Below are 16,847 nucleotides of genomic sequence, written 5' to 3'. Positions count from 1 at the left end.
GTTTATAGCCCAGCAGCGTGCAAATGAAGATTCCCTAGAGGATGATTACAGACTGTAGTATATATTTCCTACATGTATAGGAAAAAATACACATCCATCAAAGTTCAAACTGTTCACATGAAACTTAGAATAATTATTCACCATCAGGACAGACATTTTCTATCATTGAACACACCAGACTTTTTATACCTTCACTTACACGCTGAAAATATTGTATATAATTGTAAATATTTTATAATATACATGTGAGGTTCTTTCGCGATTAGTTTGCATCTATAAATGTGGTCTGTTTGTATCTGTGGAAATTGTTCGTAAGTCGGGAAGCTTATTTTTATATGGACTTACAATGACTTAATGTATAGAATCCTAACACAAACATGAAATTCGGACCTCGTCTCAAAGAAAATTTTTGAACCGAACCTTCTTTACTTTAAATTCAGTACACCTGTTTTAGGACATTGTCGTGTGTTAGTGGACAGACGATAGAAAGAAACGATGCCTCCCGCAAAGGCTTTCAGGCTTGTTTAGATTCAAACACTTCCTTTGACTTCCTGTTTAAAAGGAAATGCATCAACGCAAAGGAACCAAATCACAAATATGTTAAATTGTCAATCGAGTTGGAGTTTGGAATGAAGAAATGGCTCGTGTTCGTATTCTGAGCTTTAAGTACTGGATTTAATCTATTACCATGTCATCACATCAGGATGTTTTATTTATTATAGCTCCTGCCACCGCCAGAGCAAACACGCCATTACTCAGGGTCGAATTACAGACGACACGGCTGAGCCCAGATAGTCAACTGACAAATGTTTAGTGCAGATCGGTAGGCATAGCAGGATGAAAAGCTTTCCCTCAATAACAGACAGATGATAAAAAAAAATCTAAGTAAGCGCAAAATCAATAAAATAAACAAGTTTGTGTTTTCTATCATCAAGTCTTAGTTATCTCAATCTCTTCCTCTTTCACATCAGTACAAAAAGCACTATTCCTTTATTCTTCAAATGTTTTATGAGTAGTTAAACACTTCAGGGTGTGCTGATGCAGGAAAATAATCAACACCTGGATCGTCCATCAAGCATCACCACGTGTTGATTGATTATTTTCCCATAACAGCAGCGTGCAACTGGGTCGTCAAGGTTACCACTACATGCAAAACCAACGTTATTGGTCAATATAACATTTTAATCGATTATGTTGAGCGGTTAATTGATTAACACTTAATTATTAACATCCTTACAGAAAACTACTGTTTTAATTACACACCCTTCCTGTGGTACAGAAGCTAGAATACATCTGATTGAGCTCATTAATTTACACACAACCTCTGATCCTTAGAGCCGCTGGTACAGGAAATCAATCAACATCTTCTGGCCAATCACAATCAAGCAGAGCTGTGGTACACATATTAATTGAGTTTTATTTTAACCTAGTGCTCTTCTTCCTTGGGGAGTTCACGTGTTTCTATGGAGACTTGGTTTATTTGTTGAAGAAAATAGTTACCTGAAATGTAAAGCTTGTATTCAGTTTTTTCCCTCCTTCTTTTTTTCTCTCAACCCATATTACTAGAAGCCTTTTTTTCTTTTTTCTTTTATGTATTCGTTAAGAAGTACAGTGAAAGTTATGCAATGGAAACTATGTTCATGCTAGCAGCACAGTAAGGAGAGTGTGTTAGTGTTGGACCAGAATCCAGCTGCTTCGTGTCTCAGAAAATCCCAGAAGCCTCCTGTAACGTTTATTTATTTATTTTTTCTTCGATTATCCTTTTAAGACGTGAAAGTCCTCATATGGGGACATGACATTTGTCCCAGATTTCAGGTCTGTTGAGTTTGTTTCCCTCGTCAAAGAATTTCCTATTTAGAGACGTTGATTAAGTTCATAGTTAAACTTGTCAGGTGATAATCGAATGAAATGGTGAGAAGAACAGTAGTGTCCGCGTATCAGGAAGTTAATTCATTTATTTATTTTTTTAAGATAACTTATGTAGTTCTGGTGAAGTAATGGCAAAATTTTTTGTAAAGGGATTACCTGAGTATTAGTATTCTACTGATTCTGTCTCACGTGCTTCTTCTGTATTCAGGGTTGCTAGTGGCCTAAATAAATAAATAAATAAATAAATAAATAAAATGTTTAAATTTGAGGTTGTAATATGTTGCAGTTCCTGTACAATCCTACAGGTGGTGCACTTTAAACTATTCACACATTGGCAGGGTCTGTGCCAGATGACGTCACACCAGCCAGTGCTTTTTTTTTTTTGTTTTTAAGTGCTTTTTTCCTTTCGAGGTGGGCGTGGCTATAGGCATCACTCAACAGAGCCAATCAACGTGATGGTTTTAAATGCAGAAGACATAAAAACAACAGTAATGCATCTACAAAGCGACGGAATCTTCTCGAAACACAAACAAACAAAAGTTAAACAGAGATTTCTGACAGACAGACAGACAGACAGACATGTAATACTGAAATAATAATTATAATATCACTGATTTACATTAAAGCTCATTAGCTTGCTTTTAGCTTTAATCTTTTACCTTTTTCTACAAACTCTTTAACCGTCGAGAGTTGGGATACTTATAAAATTGTGATGCTTACAGAAACAAGGTTGGAATAAAATGCACTTGGGCTGCAGTTACAGGAAAGTAGTCACTGACAGGATGAGTCACTTTTAAAGGCCTGAAGGTCATTATTTTTCCCAGAACAGCACATGTCTTTTATTATACTTCTCTTATATCACAGAAATATGTCATTACTATTCTTAAATTATTAATGTTTGACGTGTGTGTGTGTGTATATATATATATATATATACTTAAAAAAGATTTAATAAGTACATGAAATATGTTACTTCCTGTTATCTTCTCTCTCTCTCTCTCTCTCTCTCTCTATATATATATATATATATATATATATATATCTTTTGATTAACAGTGACACTGGAGATTCCTTCCAGAAACGTGTAATAAACATCTCCTCACAGAAACCTTCACGATTTGAAGGTGAACATGTTTTAAATGTATGTGACAAAGTGCAGTAAGATGAGGCTGAATTACAGCGCTGTTACACTACTGTCAGGGCAGTTTGCTAAAGAATATTAATCAACACCATCTGATCAATCCGATTGAATGATTTAGGGAAGAAAAAAAAAATCAGCAGCCCTGTGATGGTAAAGATGATGTGAGTAATGATTGAGTTTATGATCGGCTCTTATGTGTTGTGAATAAGGACTGATTATTACTGCAGTACAGTTGTACCAGTGGAGCCAATAGAACCAGCAAAAGTGTGTGTGTGTGTGTGTGTGTGGATCAGTCGCTCAGTGCCAGGGCCCGTGTCCTCCGTGACTAGGCTGGCTGTTACAGGGTTGGGTTGCTGCCCAGGGAGAAAACAACTCTCATGACTGTAACACACACACACACACACACCTGGTAGTTCCTGGTGTTTGTGGCTTGTTTCTGTTTTCCTGTCTCGTTGGTGATATGTAAAAAAAAGTACTCGGGTGTACCAGGTTTCGGTGTGTGTGTGTGTGTTCTCAGTGATTGATGCCTTCTGCATCCCACCACACAAAGTGTTTAGCTCCTCCTTATGGTCCCAAAAGCAGTGTAATTTCCTCTGTGTTGTTTTTTTTTTTAACTCTCTGCTTTGTGAAACTTTACACCAGACTGAGCTTCTGTTCTGAGCCCTGGACTGCAGCTTCCTCCTCTTTCTCTTTTTACTTGTCTCTCTCTGTTTCTGTCTGTCTCTCTGAGTGTAAACAGATGTGCTGATGAATCTGATGGAGGATTCACGAGGACAACCTGCAGAAAATCTGATTTAATAATCTCATTATAAGAACACACACATTTATATCAGTCACATCCCACAGCTGTGATATCAGCGCAGCTGGGGTCTGTCTGTCCGTCTGACTGTCTGTCTGTCGGTCTCTATTTGTCTGTCTCTTTTTCTGTCTGTCTGATTTACTTTCTATCTGTTCTGTAATTTCCCTCAGGATTAATAAAATATCTATCTGTCTGATTTACTTTCTCTCTCTATCTGCTGGCTCTTTATCTGTCTGTCCGTCTGTAATTTTCTTTGGGATCAATAGAATGTCTTCCTATTCGTCTGTCTGTCTGTCTGTCTGTCTCTGATTTATACTCTCTATTTGTCTATGTCACTATGTTTGTCTGATTCACTATCTATCTGTCTCTATATGTCTGTCTGATTCAGACTCTGTCTCTATGCATCCGTATGTCAGTCTTTTTTACTTCCTGTCTCCGTCTCTATTCGTCTCTGTATAATGTTCTCTCTATTTAACTACTTTTGTCAGTTTCACTGTCTATCTGACTAATTCACTCCCTCCTTACCTCTATCTGCCTGTCTGTCTCTCTCTCCATTTCTAGTTATTTGTCTGTTTGTCTGGTTAAGTCCATTTGTCCCTATTTATGTTTAGTTGTCTGTCTGTTTCACACATTTTTTTTTATGTTTTTCTGTCTGACTGACTTTCCCTCTCTATCTGTCTCTGTTCATCTAATTGTCTGTTTTATGTCTGGATTTATCTGTCTAATTGTCTTTCACGCACTCCGTCTTTATTTTGCTTGTGGCCTGTCTGTCTGTCTGTTTGTTTGTCTCAATCACTCTGTCCCAGTTTCCATCCATCTCTCTTCCTTGTTTGTCTTGCACTTTCTCTCTCTCTCTCTCTTATCTTCCTTACTCACTTACACACACTTTCTCTCTGTCTCTCTGGTTGTCGATCAGTCTTTGTCTCTTTTTAATCTTTACATCTTTCTCTCTTTCTCCCTCTCTCTCGCTTCCGGTCTCTCGCCCGCCCTCACACTGACTGCCTACTCATGGTTTGGTGTGAATGTGCAGTTGGATGAGGGTAACACAAACATTAGTCCTGCACGTGTGTGTTTTTTCTCCTCCATGCTCCTAAAGAGTTTCAGTCCTGCTTCTCTGCCTCGGCCTGGCCCTGCGCGCTCCCTGAGCGGTGGATACAGAGCGAGAAGGAGATAGTGAGGCGCCCGGTCATATTTTTTTTATCCTGACTCACTGCAGGGCTGGGAGGTGCTGCTCTTTAGCAGACACACCCTTTAACATACACGGCGGTCATGGTGCAGAGGTGTGGAATGAACAGAATCCTCAGCTCTTCCCTCCCCTCACCGTTATTTACTCCTAAATCAGGAGAAGATGGAAACAGAGGGAGGAAATCAGAGTCAGCTGCTCAGTGTTTCATGTCAGCTTCTTCTTTCTTTTTTTTTTTTTAAATTTTTTTAAACGTAGCACATCTTTCTTTTATTCAGACCTGATCATCATCATCTTCATCATCAGGCGCCATTCATAATGTGGCCAAGACAGATGAGAAGAAACGCTGATGAGAGAAACTGTTTCAAAAAACAGATTGGTGTCTGACTTAAGAGTCACATAAATAAAGTGTGAAGTGTGAATTAAGTCAGTCTGGTGTCTGACTTAAGAGTCACATAAATAAAGACAGATCTAAAGAAGGTAAAGGCGATCACACCAATCCGTGCAGTTAGTGTTAAAGATTTAACCAAGTCATGTTTACCATGATTTTATAAAACTCCTAATTTGATATGATTTTTTTTTTACTGATTTTGATTTCGTTACAATTTTAAGACTTTTAATACTTAAAAAAACATTTTCCTGCATTTAAACAATACATACTAACTTTAAATAAAGAGTTATTTATACTAAGTCTTAAGTGTGTGTTCAGGAATTGCGAGCAGAGCCTCTAATGCACGTGTTTAGAAATTAATAAGCGCACTTGGGTGTTTTGCGACTGGTGTAAGGAGTGGGTTTCAAGACTAATTTGTCCACAGAGTAAAAAAAAAAAAAAGATGTTTCTGTTGCACCACTTGCAACAGACTGGTGCAACAGAAATTTGTTTTGCATCATACTTCTCAGTAGCTCACTTATCTATCTAACTTGTCAATCACAAGAGGGGGTGCACTTGTAATTCAGGTGATGACTCTACTTCTGGATTCTACTTTTATCGCCATCTGTTTTTTTTATGTTACTCTATTTTTCACCGAGCTTTTTAAGGATTTTGTTCCTAGAACTGTTCAACTTCAACTGATAAAACATAATTAGCGATTAATCGATTAACATTTCATCAGTTTTAGATTCTAGTCATCATTATATAAATAAATAAATAAAAAGATCGGGATGTGCTTTCACAGGAAGAGAATTGATGTCCGTGTGGTAAAGTGTGGTAAGGGTTACTCTGCTTTATGTCAGGCTGCATCACACCACCCTGTCACTGATTATCTTTTTATAACTGCAGTTTCAACAACCTCGAATGCTCGATTTAGACTTTCGAGTAGAGGTCCTAGAGTCTGGAATCTTATTCGTCTGATTTTAAAAACATGTTTTTAAAGGGCATGTGTAGAAATGTATTATTTAGAACTTAGGTTCAACTGTACTGTGTTATATTGTGTTCAGCTCTAATTTTTTTATTTATATAAATGATTCCATGACAGTTTCGTACAGATACGTTGTAGTGAATGTTAATATTTTTAGGGGAGACACACGTTAAGCCTTTTTTTTTTTTTTACTTTCAATTTGTGATTGTGCTAAAATTGCTCATGTTTGTGTGAATTAATTCTCTTTCTAATATTGTGCAAGTAAAACAAAAAACTAATAACTGCACAACTCCCAGTGTTATTAATTCACAAATTATGAAACCTTTTATTTATGTAATATGTACAGTGGGGCAAAAAAGTATTTAGTCAGCCACCAGTTGTGCAAGTTCTTCCACTTAAAAAGATGAGAGAGGCCTGTAATTTTCATCATAGGTATACCTCAACTATGGGAGACAAAAAAAGAGAAAAAATCTCATTGTGGGATTTTTAAAGAATTTATTTGCAAATTATGGTGGAAAATACATATTTGGTCAATAACAAAATTTCATCTCAGTACTTTGTTATATACCTTTTGTTGGCAATGACTGAGGTCAAATGTTTTCTGTAAGTCTTCACAAGGTTTTCACACACTGTTGCTGGTATTTTGTCCCATTCCTGTTGATGTTTTGGGACTGTTGCTGGGCAACACAGACTTTCAACTTCCTCCAAAGATTTTCTATGGGGTTGAGATCTTGAGACTGGCTAGGCCACTCCAGGACCATGAAATGCTTTTTACGAAGCCACTTCTTCGTTGCCCAGGTGGTGTGTTTTGGATCATTGCTTCAATGTCCTCACTGATGGAAGAAGGTTTTCACTCAAAATCTCACGATACATGGCCCCATTCAATCTTTCCTTTACACGGATCAGTCGTCCTGGTCTCTTTGCAGAAAAACAGCCCCAAAGCATGATGTTTCCACCCCCATGCTTCACAGTAGGTATGGTGTTCTTCGGATGCAACTCAACATTCTTTCTCCTCCAAACATGAGGTTCTATTTTGGTTTCATCTGACCATATGACATTCTCTCAATCCACTTCTGGATCATCCAAATGCTCTCCTACAAACTTCAGACGGGCCTGGACATGTACTGGCTTAAGCAGGGGGACACGTCTGGCACTGCAGGATTTGAGTTCCTGGCGGTGCAGTGTGTTACTGAGGGTAGCCTTTGTTACTTTGCTCCCAGCTCTCTGCAGGTCATTCACTAGGTCCCCCCGTGTGATTCTGGGATTTTTGCTCACAGTTTTTGTGATCTTTTTGACCCCATGGAGTGAGATCTTGCATGGAGCCCCAGATCGAGAGAAATTATCAGTGGCTTTGTATGTCTTCCATTTTCTAATAATTGCTCCCACAATTGATTTCTTTACACCAAGCTGCTTACCTATTGCAGATTCAGTCTTCCCAGCTTTGTTCTGGTGTCCTTTGACAGCTCTTTGGTCTTGGCCATAGTGGAGTTTGGTGTGTGACTGTTTGAGGTTGTGGACAGGTGTCTTTTGTACTGATAACAGATACCATTAATACAGGTAACGAGTGGAGGACAGAGGAGCCTCTTAAAAAAGAAGTTAAAGGTCTGTGAGAGACAGAAGTCTTGCTTGTTTGTAGGTAAGCAAACACTTATTTTACCGAGGAATTTACCAATTAATTAATTAAAGATCCTACAATGTGATTTTCTGGACTTTTTTCCTTATTTGGTCTCTTATAGTTGAGGTATACTTATGATGAAAATTACAGGCCACTCTTATCTTTTTAAGTGGGAGAACTTGCACAATCGGTGGCCGACTAAATACTTTTCTGTCCCACTGTATAAGCACAGCGTGCTCCTGTGGCATGGCGTAGTTTTTGCTGAGGTGTTTTCCTGACAAGAGCTTAACTCCAGCAGGACAGGTCTGTCCACTTCCCCTCTCACGTCTCAAATCCCTGCTGCTCATGCAGATGGTCCCTCTGACAAACTGCATTAAGATTAAGCCCCTGTGATGTGATTGGCTTAAAGCTTCCTCTTAATCAGCAGGAGTCCCGCCCACTTTCAGGGTGTCTACTAGTGGAAAAAAAGAAGCCTGTTCGTGACACACTTAGTTTTTAATTAAAAAGGCCAGGCAGTGGGTAGGAGTGTGTCGGCGGGAGTGTGTGGGAACAAGTTCCAAAGTAGAGAAAGGAGGAGAAATGGATTGTTTGATTGTGTCCTCCAGACTGTGTGTGTGTGTGTGTGAAGGCATTACCTTGTAGAAATTCCTATTATTTTTATGAAAGAACTCATCTGTTTGGGAATGATTAAAATGGCAAGCATGATAAATAATAATCATAATGATGATAATGAACACTAGGAAACTAGCCTTGTCTCAAAGTCTTGATCAGAACATTTTTCTGTACCAAAATATTAATTAAAAAATTTTTTTTGGTCTATGTTTACACCTACAAGCTTTTTAAAAGTCACATCAAACTATCTTTCTTATCTGTAAAAATATACGATAATCCTGTTGGAGGTCCCTGAATTGTCCTTCATTAAAATCAGTCAAGCTACCTTTTTTCTTCTGTGTTGCTTACAATTGTTAGCCTGAATCAAACCAAGAAAACATTAAAATTGCTAAAACTGGGAACATCAACTTTGTGTATGATAAGTGATGAGAAAAAAAGTGAGATCACTTTAACGACAGACTTCAAAGGTACATTTAATAGTGAAAGTAAGAGCATTTCCACACACTTGTGGTGTGTTAGTGAGTCTTATCAGGAAAAAAAAAGCTTCGGTTTGCTAAAGAGTGTAAAGATTGGACTTCGGAGCAACAGAAACAGGGTCATGTGGTCTGATTAGTCCGGATTGAGCCGATTCCAGAGTTGATTAATTAATCGAGTAATCGGATAAAATGTACTTTTGCTTAATTAAACAGCAATGTAAGAGAAACAAAGATTAATTAGTCTTCTTTTTAGAAAAATCAACTTTTTTTTAATGCATACAGCATTTTATCAAAAATAAACATTGTCGTTATTCACAATAAAAGGAATAGCTTAAAGTTGACTGAGATGAATTAAGTGCGTTACAGTGCCATACATTCTTATTTTAAAGCCTTTTCTCAGATGCAAAAACTAAAAGGTATTTCAAATTTAAAAAATTTAAGGCACACATTAAAATAAATAATACAAACACACTAAGTTGTGCAACGTAACTTTCAGGACTAAAAGTTTAAAAATCTACATCTCAGGCATAAAATAATCCTCTACTGTCAATTTCTGTCATTTTTCTCTTGCTGGTTTCTTTATCTCTTGGTTCGCTGATAATTTTATCGCTCCTTTTCCATTTTGCAGCCCGCAACAGAATGCTCCCTCAAATCAATATACAGCTAACTGTTTGAGTCTCCTTCTGCTTCTTTGGGTGACGTAAGTGCTTCTTCTTCGTCGGTGTTTACTGGCGGCTTGCATCAGGAAGCGCGCTGTGTCACGTTAAAAAAAATTATTGCGCAAAAACATAATGCAAGCTTTTAAAATTAATTAAAAGAAGCTTCAAGTTCTTGCCTTGATAATTTTGTTGTAATCGAATTACTCGAGGAATTGTTCAGCCCTAGCTTTAAGGTTATCATGTCTATGGAGTTTTTCTGTCCTGATGTCACGGCCGTATTCCAGGACTCGGAGTGTGACGTAGTGCTTCTGGGAGCATGAGGAATCATTTACACACATGTCCAGGCCTCCACAGAGTTCTGACTTTAACGCCATTGAAAGTCTTTGGGAAGACATCCCGGAGCAGCCTGTCTCCCCTGTCATCAGTACAAGATCTCAGCCGCTTTATAAATTCAGTTAATGCCGCTCTGGTTGTGATGTTGCGTAAGGCTGTGTGAGCAGTGCCACGAGAATGCGTGCAGTAACCGAAGCTAAACGCTCTCCAGTGAAATGTTACTGTGCCAGACCTGAATCTGTGATTTTTCTTTTTTTTTTCTTCTTTCTTTGCGTTTTAGTTCATTTTCCTTTGCCACGGAAATGTCAAACTGTCAAATGTCATCACTTTGTGTTAAATTGCACACCGTATTTTAAAACTTTAAGTCCATGTAAATGTAATAGTTTAGCTGGTCAAGCCTTGCCAGGGTTGGGGGTTTAATGTTGATCGATTGTCTCGGAATGCTTTTAGACGCTCTCTGCTTGGACACTTTTGAGCCCCGCCCTAAACAATCCCTGGAATGTCTGTGGAATCCTGTTTGAACTTATTCCAGCTTCCACGGAGTCGGGAATGTACTGTGTTTCTGCACGATCACTCAGTAGCTAATAATCTGTTAATCCCCAGTGGAGTCATTCATGTGTCCAGAGTACACGGATCGACTGATTGAACGTTTAATTAATATTTCTTAAACAGAAGGATAATAGCCACGTACATGTCTGATGTGCTGTTGGAGACTCTGTTTGTGTGTGTGTCATGATTCCCATCTATTAAAAAAAAAAAAAAAAAAAACAATCTGTGGGAAAACACAGATCATCTTACGCGGTGTAATTAATTACGTATGTTTGCGGTTGGACAGAGGCTGTGATCGGCATCAGAGTTACACAACAAATTGACTTGAGTGAAATTAGCATGGTGTTTGATGTCCAACAGATATTCAGTGAGGACGCAGGACAATAGAGATGGGGGGGGGGGGAATCAATTCAGTGATGCATTATGTTGGCACACTGACTCCAAAATATTTTTGTTCGGTTTTTGAAGTGGTAAAATGTTGCTGTCCCTCTATAATCCTGCAGTCTCTCGAAGATGGAGGAAGACATTCTGTACATCTAGATCGCTTTCTGTTCTGGCTTGTAGGTGGTGGAATGAACCTCCTCTAGATGTACATTCAGGTCACTGGCAAACTTTAAGCGACGTTAAAGACATTTGTTTCTGAGGTATGTGGGTTAACTTAATTTTTGTTTAAAAAAAGGACAGATTTGACTGATACTGCTAGTTAGTGGTCACCTAGTGAGCCAGTGTAAGGAGTATATAGGTTGTCCCAGACTTACGAACATTTCGAATGTCTAACAAATTTCCGCAGATACGAACGGACCGCAGTTCAATCGTGAAGTAGCTCACATGTATTGTACAGAAAAACAGACACTGCAGTGCACCAGATACCAATATGTACAATTATTTACAACATGTTCAGTGTGTAAGTGAATGTATAAATGTGTGGGAGGGCAGTGTCTGCGGGAGAAATGAGTCGGCCTTACCGGTTTCAATGAATCAGTCCGGGTGCATGATGATAGAAAATGTCTGTCCTGTAAAGCTGTACTGATGGTGAATAATTCTAATTTCGGAAAAATCCCCAACAAAACAGAGGTCACAATCCAATACACACACACTCGCTCACTAAAGGCGAGAGAGAGACCCGGCACGGTGTCAAATTACGCGCGCACACATAGCGACAAAGAGGGAGAAAATGGATTTTTAACCTTCTAATGAGACTTTTTTTTGCTTTATGTGCGTGCACGCGTGTGTTATCAGAAATAGTACATGCGCGGTGTACGCATATATAGTACACAGTACACACGTGCACAGATGTTGATTATACCAGTAAGAGACGAACACTAAGACCCAGCAGAGGAGACAATTACCCACAATTCCGCAGCGCAAGAGAAAGAAAAAAACGTTGGCTCAGTTGTGATCACGTGACGCTCGGCATCAAAACAAAAAGCGCACGTGTGATACATGATACTTGGTACTCGTGAACCAAGACTTGCTCGTTTTTAAGTCAAAATTTATTAAAAATCTTTGCTTGTCTTGCGTAACACTTGCAAATTGTATTACTCGCAATCTGAGGTTTCACTGTATTGAATATTTGCGAATTTATGATACTTATCAAATCTCACTACGGATTGAATTAGCACTTTTAACTCATTTTGTTTTTGTTGGAATGTATAACGTTAGAAGAGGATTTAAGGTGTTGTGTCTGTTTTATTTATCTTTTAAATCGTTTTAAAATCATCTGAAAATCTATTGACTGTCTGTGCAGTTCTAACTTTGGGGTGAGGTTTTGATGACGGACACGTTCTCTGGATTCATGCTTTGGCAACATAAACACTAAATCCGATTTCCCGCACACGCATAACTTTGATGCACAGAGATTGTGTTTTGTTGAGAGATGTGTAAACTGTTTGTTTAAAAGCTGGAATGAATTGATTTGGGTTACTGAAAATCTTGGCTTGTTAAGTAGTGTGAGTAGGAAAACAAAAGACTTTAGTCTTACAGACCTTTCACACACTGGACCGTATTTCAGAGTTGTGTGAATGGTTTAAGTGTTTACACAAGAAATTTGTTCATGTGTGCACTTTCGGACAAGAACGCTGACTCATTTCAGCTTTAAATCATAAATTAAAAAAAGTTAACACAAAGCGATAATCTAGAACAAAATCATTTAATCAATTTTAAGTAAATAAACAGTGGTGCATTAATGGCGAAAAGAAACGCAGAATCGTAAACAAACATCTCAGCTCATAAAAGATTTTACTCTCACTTTATCAATATTTTATTATTATATTTTATTTAAGATGATATTGGTTTAGACATTAGTCAAATTATTTAACTGTTTTGTTTTTCAGACTTTACCTTCATCACCCATTCCATGTTCTGTACACTCTGCGCTTGACCTTTTATGGAGTTTTTTTTGTGGGCGTCGCTAAATGCAAGTGATTTGCAATAGTTTCAAGTAAATGTTGCACACAAACGTGTCTGGGGTGGATTTGCGGCAGCAGCTCATCATGGTATGAGAAAGCGAGTGAAAGGTGACCCCAGCTCTCAGGGGAAAACGCAGACACGATTGTGAAAGTCTCTCCTCGTGCCATTTTGATATTTAAGGACGCATCAGTGCTCATCCTCGTGTGATACTTGAGGATAAACAGACTTGTAACCACACCTAACCACCTGATGCGGTCTGCCAGGAACAACGTTAAATAGACGATCTGCTCAATAATAAACAGAAATCAATACGTTATATGATGGGTGGGAGATATGATTGTACAGTGACATCATAATACATGTATAGTGAGAGTGATATCATCCACAGTCATATCGCTCACACTTTATTACAGACTACAGGTACTACAGAGCCTCAAGATATTAGTAAATTCAAATTCTAATTTAATTTGTCACATACACAAGTCATACACAGCATGATATGCAGTGAAATTCTTAAACAACTGCTTGTGACATTAAAAATAAAAGATTATTAATAGAAAGTAAATTAAGGAAAAAACTTATAAACAAAAAAAAGTATACTCTATCTATAGAAGACAAAATATAAAACATAAGAAAAATATAAGAAAACCTAGCTGTACAAATATGGAGAAGAAATGATTCTGTACAAATATAGACATTTTAATGTGGAAATGAAGTGCGAATTTAAATAGAAATGTCCAGGGGGTGTGCAAATATTCATGAGAGTAGATCCAGTAGATCTTATCAGCACACAAACATTATTGTTATTGGTAACTTACAATTTTTATAAATATTTATTAGATACATGTCACTTCAGGAATTTATTCCTGAATAATAATAAAATAATATCATTATTATGTATAATGAATTTATAATCAACAATTATATTAACAATTAGTTTTTATTTCATTTATTTTAATGTATTTAAAAACACTATTATAATAATTAATAAAATGTAAGATGTTCGAATATTAATGAACATCTTCAGAAACTTTTGTACAATCCTTTTTTTTCTTCTTCTTCTTCTCCTGCTCTGGTGAAACACATTGTGCAGAGCAAACTGTAAATCTTATAGACATGAAATTTGGTCAGTAGGTTGTACCCTGTGCCTCCAACCACCACGGCACTGAGATGTGCCCAAACAGTGGCACTGGAGCTCAAATGTTCAGTTTTTTGACTCGATAACTTCAGAGTTAGAATTCTTCTTTTTGTACTTAACGGCTTATATTGAGTTTTATTTGGCCCAGTAACTATAATTTTTTTTATCATGGGATAATGAGATATAGTTTTTTTTTTTGTTTGTTTTTAGCTTTAAAGGGAATAAAGTCAGGTAAGTGAAATCCAGTGCTGGAGGCTGAGAGCTTTGTAACCTGACACAGTCACCTTTTCTGCCGCAGGTTCTCTTCACTGTGTATTTTTCACGCAGCTTTTCAAATAAATATAATTAACGATCTGGTTATGATTTATTCATGATATCAGTACAGCTCTGTGGAACTGACACCAGGGCGAGAGGATCCGATGGCGCGCTCGTATGGCGTACCGGTCTTCTGGTTACAAAAAAATTCACAAATTGAAATCCAGAAGCGTCTGTGTTTTGTCTGAGAGAGACTGAAATTTGGTGTGGTTAGCGATTCAGTTTAAGACGTTAGCATGAGACGTAGGCACTCTTGGGAGAGGCGTAGGGCAGAAGCTGCTCTTCTCTACATGGAGGTGTTACGTTGTGTAAGCCTCTGGTCAAGAGTATAAAAGATCCAAGGTTTGTTACAACAACACTTCCACAACCACCCACTTTTCCTGCCCTCGACCAGGTTTTTTTAGCTACCCGTCATAGCTACGAGCGCCTCGGGTGGAAATTTCCGGTGAATTCCTGCGCTCGTCTTTCGCCTTCTGCTTTAGCAGCCTTGTGGTTTTGCCATTCCTTGAACACATTTCATGTGTGGGCGCTGGCCTGGCAGAATCCTGTCTGCCCACAAAAAAAACCACAGAGGAGAAATTCAGAGAATGAAGGAGCAAGAGAATGAGAACAAGGTGAGAAAGAGTTTAAAGGCTAACATGGTGTTTATACTGTATATAACCTAATACGACTCTAATTCATTGTCTTCATGTTGTGTACTTTAAAAGCCAATCTATTATATTTGATTCACTTCTTAGTCTTTTGTAAACATTCACATAGGTTTCCAGTCAATTAAAAGCATGAGGAAGAAATTATCCATGCTGTTTGTCCTATTTATCTATTGCGGGCTTAAGCAAGAAAATCCTTTTTTTTTTTTTCCCCTAGTGAGTGTGACCTCATATAGCAAGAGACCCTCCCCCAGCATAACACTCAACTTCACCCACCAGTGGCCACCTGCTTGTCTTAGCGCTAGGTCACCTATTAGCTCATAACCCGTAAACAAGCCTCTTAATTGTATTTCAACTGTTCTATTGCTAAATATTGATGGTGTAATATGTGACCTTTAAGTGAACTTTGGGAAAAAATTCTCTGCACTAGCAAATCTATTTTTTTTCCCTTTTAACTGTTCAGGTGGGAAACATAAAGTGTGTTAGTGTTTATGAGACTCCTAGAGGAGCTTGGCATCGATTCTGTGCCACTGACCTCTGGAAGACTTCTGCACACCGCTTTGGCAAAAGTTATTCTCTCAGTTGGACCAGATTTTTTTTAGGAACAGCACAGGATTTCTCATCGTCATCAAACCATAGACTGAGCCGTTGTCAGCTGGGGATGTGGGCGGAAGAGACCACACCCATTTGGTCATCATATCATGAAGAATTGTGATGTCTTAGGGGCTGTATACTTGTGTGTATATATCTGTTTATTTAAGTGTGTATGTGGCCTAAAAATAAAACCTTTTTACTCCGTATCCTGCTGTGTCATCGACGCAGAGTTTTTAAACCTCAGGAATTACCCTCACGATAATATCAAAAGTGTGGAAACTGACCTTTCGCTGTTGACGCACCTTTAAACCTGCCACCGTTTCCCTGATCCAGTTCTGTTATGAGATCACAGCGTCATCTGGCAGTAATGAGGGAGAATCAGCATCCAGCAGCGTGTCGGGAGAGTTCGGGGAAGGCAGGTGGGCCTCCGTCTGTTCTTTAGTTAAATGTCATCCTCTGGAGCCCTGAGGAGAAACGGAGGGGGGGATGGGGGGAGGAAGGAATGGATGGAGAGACTGCTGAGGGGCGGAGCAAGGACCGAGACACAGGCAAGTGTGTACGGGAACGGAGAGAGAGAGTGTGATGACATAACCGAGCGAGGAGTAGTGAGAGGGCAGAATGAGTGTGAAATATATTTTGAGGAGAGTGTGACGGGGCGGTGCGTGCCCACACTTGTACTGAATGTTTGCTCAGTGCAGGAGAGGAGGGAGGAGGAGGAGGAGGGCCGTACTCACGTGTTTGTGTCGGATCTCACTCTAATAAACGAAGCCTGAACGAGGGGGAGCTTTTTCAGGACTGATGACATGACGTTATGATCAGTGTTTGTTTATTGATTGATTGATTGATTAATTATTAGATTTTTTAATTGAGACACCCCAGTGTTTCGGTGTGTAATGGGACAGCTCGTAGCACGCAGCATGGCGGCGACAATACGCAAGTCTGATATAAAAATCACGTTTTTACAACACACTAATCAGAGTTAAATAGGAATAGTATTACTACTTTTCATTTTTCTGAACCTGAAACCTTCTAACAGTCCGCGGATGTCATTGTGTCAGTACGTACCTAGATTTTGAAAACATGGTTCAGGACGTGTGCAGGATCGTGAAATTAGGAAACTCTATCTGTCTATCTATCTCGCCAGTAATAT

The 16,847-nt window shown here is 38.5% G+C and overlaps 1 protein-coding gene across 2 annotated transcripts in view; it reads left to right on the top strand.

Annotated features, from left to right (window-relative positions):
* Window positions 1–16,847, top strand: part of erc1b (ELKS/RAB6-interacting/CAST family member 1b) — a 220,985-nt gene that overhangs the window by 12,179 nt on the left and 191,959 nt on the right. The gene's annotated exons all lie outside the window — the stretch shown is intronic.

This window comes from Clarias gariepinus, chromosome 12 (genome assembly GCF_024256425.1).
Source record: "Clarias gariepinus isolate MV-2021 ecotype Netherlands chromosome 12, CGAR_prim_01v2, whole genome shotgun sequence".
Classification (NCBI taxonomy): domain Eukaryota; kingdom Metazoa; phylum Chordata; class Actinopteri; order Siluriformes; family Clariidae; genus Clarias; species Clarias gariepinus.
This window is presented reverse-complemented; position numbering and strand designations above follow the sequence as displayed.